We start from the raw sequence: 9850 nt of genomic DNA on the forward strand, positions 1-9850 counted from the left end.
GATGCTTGCACGGAGCGAACTGAAGTGCCGCTGAAGATTTGGAGCCTTGAAATGCTAATGATGCCAAACATAACTCAAAAGTGTCCTCTGTTCATCCTTATGTTTTTGCTTTGCATTTCTTCCCCCAATATGCACATGCTTGATACATTGACTTGACGAATGTAATTCATTCTACTGCAGCATTCCAACGAGCCCTCACACTCACATGCAGTTTTTGGACATAAGCGACTTATGCTTTGTGTTATTGTCCATCTGCACTGTGATGTACCTTCAACTTTATTTTGAAACACTTGTGAATTCATCCTGCTGCTTTTGTGAGTAGTCACATTATCAATATATATACAAGGGAGCCAGTTCCATTGGCAGCTACAGTATATGCCTAACTGGCCATGGAACTGTTGAGCAGTCAATTGTTCCATTACTTTTGGTGAGTGGCGGGCAGTGCATTTTGGACCTGGGATTTATTAAAGTTCTGTTGGCACTCCCACTCTAAAAAGAGAATTGTTGAACCAATTTAAGATTACAAATTGAATTGTTGACCAACTTAAAAAATGGCTTCAATTGGTAACACACAATTGAATTAAGTTAGTCCAAAGTAGATATATTAAGTTTAATGAATTATGAGTTGATTAAATTTAATATATTCACCTGAATTAAATTAGATCCAAAGTGTCTCTAATCCAAACTATTACATTTAACTCATTCACTGCCAGTGACGGCTATAGACGTCAAAAATTCATTTTAACTATTTCTATTAGTTAAAAAAAATCCACTTTTGCTAACAAGAGTATGAAAACTTAGAAAAAACATTTATTGTAAATTTAGAACAGAAATAAAATTTGTGATTAATCGTTAGTTAACTAGTGAAGTCATATGAGTAATTACAATTAAAAATTTTGAATCGCCTGATGGGCCTGATTAAAAAAATAGATATTAAAAATAAGGGGCATTTAATCGTAATTAATCGCATGATAATTTTATATCTGTTATAAATGTACAATGAAAAAATTATAGGTTTTCATAGTTCACATGGAGTTTTTACGTCTATAGTCGTCAATGGCAGTGAATGAGTGAATAATGAACTCATAATTAATTAAACTGAATATATTGACTCTGGACTATCTCAATTCAATCGTATGTTACCAATTGAAGTGATTTTTTAAAAAGTTGGTCAATAATTCAATTTTTAATCTTAAATTGGTTCAACAATTCTCTTTTTAGAGTGCACGATGTCCAACCCGTTGACGAATGGATTTCAATCATAAAAAAATTACCTGTGCACACCCCTGAAATATAGGTCAGTTTCCATGTGAATCTGTTATAGACCAAAAGATAGACCAAAAGTGTTTAAATTGCTCTCTTTGGCAATGCTATGTTAATTAATGGTGGTTGTTGTTTTTTAGATGTGAGGATTCCATCATATGCCAGAGATACGTTCAAATGTCTTCATCTTTTCTCCCAATTTTGTTTCTCCTTTTTGTCCTTGACAGTCGTGAAGTAGTTTTCCAAAGAGGAAGCAGGAAGTTTTTTTTGTACTCTTTCACGCAAACATGGCCTCCCAGGGAGGGAAGCGAACCCATGCCAACCTGCATCATAGGCAAGTAACGGTTCGACTCCGCCAGCTGGAGCCCAGGAAGCAGGAAGTTGCTGAACCATGTTCGGTGTCTGGCATTACCTTACTAGAAAGCTGCGCGCACTAAGCTGATTTGCATGATTGGTCAACAGACACAAACACTTAATGCCTCCCACAGATGCACACAGTGTGATTACGAAAATGAGTACAGCAAAACAGATGAATGTTACGCTTGTACGTAGTACAAAGTATCACCACATGTCACTGTTTATGGACGATTAGTGGTGGGGATGAACAGTGTCGCAGATTTCAAAGCTTGCATTTCATCTTTCAAATGCTCAGTCATTTAATACCTTCAGTGACTTGTTTGTAATTTCCCTCCTTGGCATGCATAAAACAAAGCACTGGCCGCAGCGCATCAGTGGACAGGTGCATGAGCTTGACTGATCCCTATGCAGGGAAAGAGGGACAATCAATAAAGTTATTGAATCCCGTGATCAATAAGAGGTCAAAGGATGCACAAGGCACCTCCCAACAACCTCCCCTTGCATCCCTGTGCAATCAAAAAGAGTCTAATGTGAGAGAGCAATTTGTGCAAATTCTCCACAATAACAAACACGAGCATCTAAAACATTCCTTCTCTCCATTCATGGCTCACGCATACGTGTTCCAATGTCCGAATGATGCGCCACATTCCAGGCACAGCGTGGATCGATAACAGCAAATGTTAATTTTTTGCACAGGTAGCACCTTGAGCTAGGAGAGCTCAAGGTGCTATCCAGCAAGTATAACAGATTTGCACCCTGAGATTGCTCGGTGCTAAACGTGACATTGGATGGCATTGAAAAGGTGCAACGTTCTAACCAGATGTCTTCCGTTTAAAAATGACACAAAACTGGATGAAAGTAAAGATCAGTAAACATTTCTTGTTTCGTTTAGCGCTTCTGTGTCTACTGACCCGAAACCGCTGGATTCACACAGTAACAATGCCAAGTTGGTTGTAGATAAGTTTACAGATGTTCCCTGCAATGGAGGTTCAAATACTGTACATAGAGTTCAAAATATTTTTATTCAACTCTAAATATTATTTTTTTTGTCTTCAAGTAATGTGGTGATGGCCATGTGTGGTAGGGCGTTGCCCTAGCAACCTCGACTGGCTACCCACTACTGCTATTAAGACTGCATTGGAGAAAAACTGTTCTTGTCCTTATCGGTTTTAGATATGAGCTTACTGGGTCAGCCACGATTTTTACTACACATTTGTAGGTCCTGGAGGGGTACAGGTCTTGTCGGGGTGACAGATGGAATCCGATCACCTTCTCCATAGAGTAAAGGATACAGCAGTTTACCCTTGTCCTACACAAGAGGACATTTTGAGCACAAAACTGTTTTGGGCGCACATAAACCGTTCTTCAAATAAATAACCTGTACTAATAACTTGTTATTTTACACATGAACCATGTAAAAATAAGAATGCCTCATAATGCACTTAAAAGTTGTGTTCCCCAATCCTAAACAGCTATATTAGACATTTTGAAATTATTTATTGTTTATTTAATGGGAAAAAGGCATTTTACAAAATAAATAAAGCCAAAGTACTATTGATCTTTTTTTTCTTTTTTTGCTGATAAAAAAAACTGAACCGTGACTTTTGTGATCCGTTGCACCACTAGTATGGAAGATGATCCGTTGCACCACTAACTATGTGTTTTTGTTTTACGGAAAAGCACAAGATGTGATTCCATTCGAACGTCACTCTGACGTTAACACGAACGGCGAGAGGAGATTTTGAGTGTGAGCCCACGCTCTACTTCACAGTAATAATTTGAAATGAATAGTTGGCATGGGCAGGTGGAGCTGAATCCCACAACCAACTATTTACCCTTGACTGCATATTAAAAGACTTAAATGTTTGAGCGGACTCATGCTCATCCAAGATTAATCTATGTACTTGAGGATCTTGACCAGCGAATATCCTGAGGTTCATCGGGGAGAAGAGTTGTGTTTCAGTTGCAAATCATATTAGATGGTTGTACTGTATTTTGATCTCTTCATATTCATGAGTGTACGTATACATACATAATGTCATGAATGCATGCTTGGTTCTGGCTGTTGCCTTCAATGAATGCGGGCTTATTCTGTACCAGCAACCAACTCTTCTTCTATTCAAGCTATCGTTCCGCTTTGAAGCCCGACACGAGGCTTTTATCTTGTTATCTTGTTATTTCATTGTATTCCCATGTGCAATGCCCGGCAACATCCCGGGGGGGGTGCAACAAATACCATCCCTCTTATCCATAACACAGCCGACAATAATGGCAGTGAGGGGGGGAGGGACGGAAGGGCTTTCGTTTTTGTTTGAACTAGAACGGAAAGGAATTAACAATTGACCATACACTATCATGACGAGCCTAATTAATCAGATACATAATTCATAGGGTGGAAACACGTGCCATGAAAGGGATGGGGTCGGCGAGATGGAATACAAGACCGCATTATCAGCACTTTCTTGGAAAGGAAAGCAGATGGAGAATGCTGGAGGGTGCCTTTTGTGTGTAAATTGAATAAAAATAAAAAATGACTCATATTCCATCAAACTATAGTCAAGGCATGCAATTAAATAAGCTCACACTGTATTATGATTCTCATTAAATCAAACCATACTGACATGTAATTAGAGTCTCCCGTAGCAATAAGGTCTGTAATCAATAAGACATGATGGGCTTTAACATTAGATATGTACAGATTTAAAAAAGAAAAAAGAATGTATTGATTTGATGGGAATCAGCAGACAACAATGAACCAAAGAGAATGAGAATCAATTGTGACAGACAAAGATTAAATATAAGCATTGTGGCCCCAACATGTAATGAGAAGCCTTTGGGTACGACTGTCTGGGATCAAGATGTGTTAATAGAGATCTAATGATGTGGGGACTCCACCACAGAGCTAAAACATTGGCCTTGTTGAGCATTAAGAGATTAGTTTGTTACCTCACCCATTATCTTAGGCTCCTCATAAATTTTTTTTTAAAAAAAACGAGTTCAAGATATTCTACAAATATTTTGGGATTAACATGAACAAAAAAAATCTTTTTTTTCTTTAAAGCTGCGGGCAGCTATAAAGGGCTCTTTGGGGTACTTGCATGTGGATTACATTTTTTATTTTTTTGCCAGACTTCTTGTGTTTTTCAAAATTTAATCATGAGTTCACGCATGTTTAGACCACCCAGATTGGCATAATTTTTCCTAGGCAAAACAGCGCTTCACCATAGTGACAATTCGGTGAAATGAAAAGTTTTGATTTTACTTTTCATCTGCAACATCTTTAGATGAAACAACCACGGATTCAAATCAATTGGATAAAATCTGTGGGAGGAGTTCTTTAAAATGTGACTTCAATAGCAGGTCAAAAATGGGGCAAAATTTGAAACAAAATAAATCCAAATGGCCGAATTCCTGTTGGTTTTTACATATGGCTCCAAAATATAGCTTTTTTTGTAGGTCTTGGGCTGTTTCATATGCCTCCAATTTTTTGTAGATCTAAGGGAAATGTACAACCAGGGCTGATTTGTTGAATATTCATAGTGGTGAGTCATTTTTTTAAAAAAATCTCACAATAAATTACCCATCCATCCATTTCTATTTAAATATTATTTTTGCCAGGTGTGATGAGTGTGCAACGTTTTCATCCATGTTAAGACCCTCAAAATCAGCATTTTTTGTGTGCAAACAATGTGTTGCCACGCCAACAGTATTTCACACCAAAAAAAGATAATGAAGGCCTAAACACTTCAGAGGAAATATCAAGTTGATCTGGTTAACCTGCCAGGAGAAACATTTTTGTCAGTAGGTGGCGCTAGCACTATGATGAAATATATGTCTTCAGGCCTAGACTCTCATCAGATAGGATCATCTAGGTCAAGTTAAAGCAACTTTTATTGTCACGGTCCATCATTAGAATTTGCGACACTGTAATAGGCATGGCCTTTGCCAAAAATTGACACTATTCAATGTGAGGTGTGATCAACATCTTAAGGCTTTACTGACAAATTTTCAAATGGATCAAACTAAATAATAAAACTAAAATAATGTAAAACTATTTTTTATTAATATATGATATTAACTGTACTGGTTTTGAGTTAGTTACAGAAAACTGACATATAATTGAATGTTATGAAGGAAATTCAGCAAGACTGAAATTGCTTAGCATGTCTGTGATGTGTTCTGGTTTCAAAACTCCCCTTAGGCCCTCAGACTCACTCCTGTGGGGGTTTTGACTGGTGACCTGTCTGGGATGGACCCCGCTGCTCACAGCGTCAGACTGCAACTCGCCCGAGGCTAGAACATGGGATAGCGGTGTAAAAAGTAGATGTGTCCTGCCGTAAGTACTGTGCACTAGCAACATTGAAAGTAAGATAAAAAAAAAAACATATATGCTTCCCAATTGACACTTTATGAACACTACCGCATCCACCCATTATCTACAAGTACCACGCACTGGTCTTCATACCCGCGGCCAAATTCCATCCTTCTGTTTATATTTAATCCTCTTTTATCCGTCCAACTCTTCCTTCTTGAGTACTCTGAGGGGGGTCATGGGGAACTAGCATGTCCTTACTATGACCCTCAAAAGGGCTTTGATGGTCAGGTGGGAGGACTGAAAAGCCTCCTGCTGCTCTACCCAAAATTCCTGGCGCCTGGGGAATAGTTTTATGCCAGAACTGCAAAAAAATGCACGAGAATGAGAGAAGAACAAGAACTCAAACATGAAACAATACAGTAAGGCAGAATTTTGTAGCCCGTTCCTGTGGTGGAGCCATCTGCTGAAGGCGTGAGACTGAGTGTTAGTGATAGGAAGAATGTTACTTTGGCAGCATATGGTACCAGCTTGACCCAACTTGGGTCTTGAAGGCATTATTTGATTACTTTATTAAGAGTAATCTTTTGCGTGTTCAAATAAATCAGAATTGAGATCATATCAAAAAGTATCCCTTGCAAGGAGTTTATTAAGAGCTCTTAAGACACAGGAAAAAAGCTTACATTCGAAAGGTGATGTTAAGCTCCCAGTGTGTCGAATATGGAAACACACAGTCGCTTTATACTAGTAGAAAAGGTTCTCTCCGCCTCTTACATTTAACAAAGTGATAGTGTTTAAAATAAGCAGGCACAAGATACTGACATGATCATCTCAGCTCCCCACCAGCTTCGGAGAAATGATGTAGACAGGCTTTGACCTTGGACCTTCAGTTTTTACCACCAAATGACTAATGACATGAGAACTTGACAACTTTTAAAACATACACATTCTTATCTCAAGAGCTGGCAGGGAGTGAGAGGTTCCAATATATTTCACAAAAACATTATCACAGTGTTATTCATTCAACTACACATAGTTATATGGCATCTATATACCTATAAGTAAATTCAAAAACAGTAAAAATATCAATTGAAAATGTTAAATGTCAACAGTCTACATATCTGGGGCAGAATGTGCGGCTCAGAGTGTAATTTGGTGGCGTGAACTCTGTTACTAAGGTAGTTGATGAGGTCATATTGCTCTGATGGGTCAGCATTTATATGGCACGTCACAATGTGTACTAATTCATGTGCAATTACAGACATAAAGAACAGTATTACACCGTAACCGTGTAACCTCCAAAGCAAGAAGAAACAATCCATTCTAAAACTGATTTCTTTCATAGTTGCTCTAATTTAACATTTCTCATGGGAGTTTATCAAACTGTCTCTAAGTGACATTTTTTAGCAATTAGAAATATTTAACCGTGTCACGTTGGCTGGCAATTAGTTCACGGTGCATCCCACCTTTCACCCCTGATCCTAATGAAGGCAAGCTGTACAGAAAATGGGTGCATTGATGGACGTATATATTTATGTAAGGTTATTTTGATTAAAATACAGGTACGGTATGTGAAGTGAATCCAGAAAGTATTCAGTTGACTGGACATGATTTGGAAAGGCGCACACACATGCCTACATCCAACAATTGGCATGTCAGAGCACAAACCAAGAAGTCAGGAACTGTCTGTACAGCTCTGAGACAGGATTATTTGTGGACGGAAACACAAAATATTTTCTGCTGCTTTGAAGTTCCCAATGAGCAGTGCCCGCCGTTATCTGTAAACGCAATTGATGGAGAAGAACCTCGGTCTGTATATGTATGTGCGTACATATATATATATATATATATACACACACACACACACACACATCAGACAAAGTGTGTAACATGTAAGCTTTGACTGACAGTTCAGAAGATGGCTACATGTTACTATCTTTCCATTCATTCTCGGTACCTAATTAGAGTCGCAGGAATGCTGGAGCCTATCCCAGCTGTCACTGGTCGAGAGGCGTGCACCCTGAGCTGGTCACCAGCCAATCAGTGCATTTTATTAGTACAATTTTTCAAATAAAAGGCTCTTTTGCTGATAGTGTTGTCACTCCATCAAGGGTGCACTAACCCTTATCGCATATTCCATTTAACCAGACTGCGCACCACTGGCTTTTAGATGGATGACTGATGAGGGTCAGGTCATTCATATGGGGTAGATTTGATTAAACTGCTGAGCATCGATTCATGTGTGTTTATAGAGAAATGCATTTAGCATTTATCACAAACGGAAGAAACAATGTCATTGTTAGAGAGTAGACCATTTGCAGACTCAGTGCCATGCCTGGAAGGCTGCACGGCATCCCAGCATTTCTGTACAGTAATTAAATGTTAAACCAATAGAATATTAGTGCTGCAGCTGTGCAGGAGTGTAATAGAAGTAGGAGCACAGCGCCTTCAGGGGAAATTTAATTCCTTCATCAGAATATGACTGACAAGCTGACAAAAGTGTTAAGTGTGTACTGGGAGTCTCCATCATTAATCAGCATGGTGACAGCACAATTGATTAATTGCCTCTGTAGCATCTGCGTGATGCTTTGCCTTCTGGCCTTCAACTGAGTGAAGGAGAGACCATTATCCATTCTGACTATTTAGAAACGTACCGACTCTAGCCCTTTCCCTGGGGCAGGATGCCATGTGACTTGTATGGATTGTATATTGTTAAATGTTCTTTTAATAAGCCGCTATAATGTCGCTGAGAGAGACACACAAACAGAGACAGACAGAGACAGAGAGGGAGACGGAGAGGGAGAGGGAAAGAGGGAGAGAGAGAGAGAGAGAGAGAGAGAGAGAGAGAGAGAGAGAGAGGAGAGAGAGAGAGAGAGAGAGAGAGAGAGAGAGAGAGAGAGAGAGAGACAGGGCGGGAGAGACATGAAAGACGTTGATATGAACTTAAGCATATACTGCCCCCTGTTGCTACATTAAGAATCCTGCACTCTACAGTCTAAAATAAATGTTAGCAGAAGAAAAACTGAAATATTATTTCATTTGCAGCCACTGACAAACTAAAAAAAATACATCTTATTACAGGGTCAATATACCTTTTCCAAAGTCCCAAAATGTTGTGGTTTTCAATTTCCAATTTTCAATAAGAATACCTTGGTGGGGGTGGGGGTCAGAGAGACTGACAGACTCTAAACCATCAATTATTTAAACACATTTTACAAACGTTCCCAAAAATGTACTACAGTGTAACGTTTACAAGTGAATTAATTTAACACTACCAAAACATCTGAAAGCACACCTAAGTGATTCATGTACTTTTGCACAACTTGTTCTCTACAAGAAGCTGTGAGCTTAATTCAGAACAGGTATTTGATTCATGAAGTGACCGATTTCCTGTTTCAATTTCAATTAGCAGGCTATATGAACAACCCTTTTTATTGTGACACTCACATTTTTGACATGAAACCAAGAGAACAGCTTAGGCTCAGAACCTCGTAACTGTGAGGCCTCAAATTAGATTTTCTGAGGGCGAGAGGCGTCTAACTTGTCAGTGTCTTCAGTGGATGTCCTTGGAAATGAACTGTATTGGTCATTTGGCTTTGTCTTTCAGCTCCTGCGCTGACGCGCACGGCACGCGGTGCAAAGTGATGAAACGAACCGTTCGAAATGTGCATTCAAATGTTAAGGTGCAATTAAGTCTTAAAGCTTACAGTGCATCTTAGGTAAATGGTGAAACTTTACCCCCAAAATATAATTAAAACCAAAATTCCAGGACGCCTCGTTATGTAGCCAACTCAAAATAAAGGCTGTTCACAAAATAAAATGTTACTCTTACACTACAGCATGGTAACCATGCATTAAAGACAATTATTCATACAGTTACAGTGCAGTGTCCTCTTCAGGTCCTATCTATAGTGGATA

Source organism: Vanacampus margaritifer, chromosome 2 (assembly GCF_051991255.1).
Source record: "Vanacampus margaritifer isolate UIUO_Vmar chromosome 2, RoL_Vmar_1.0, whole genome shotgun sequence".
Lineage (NCBI taxonomy): Eukaryota > Metazoa > Chordata > Actinopteri > Syngnathiformes > Syngnathidae > Vanacampus > Vanacampus margaritifer.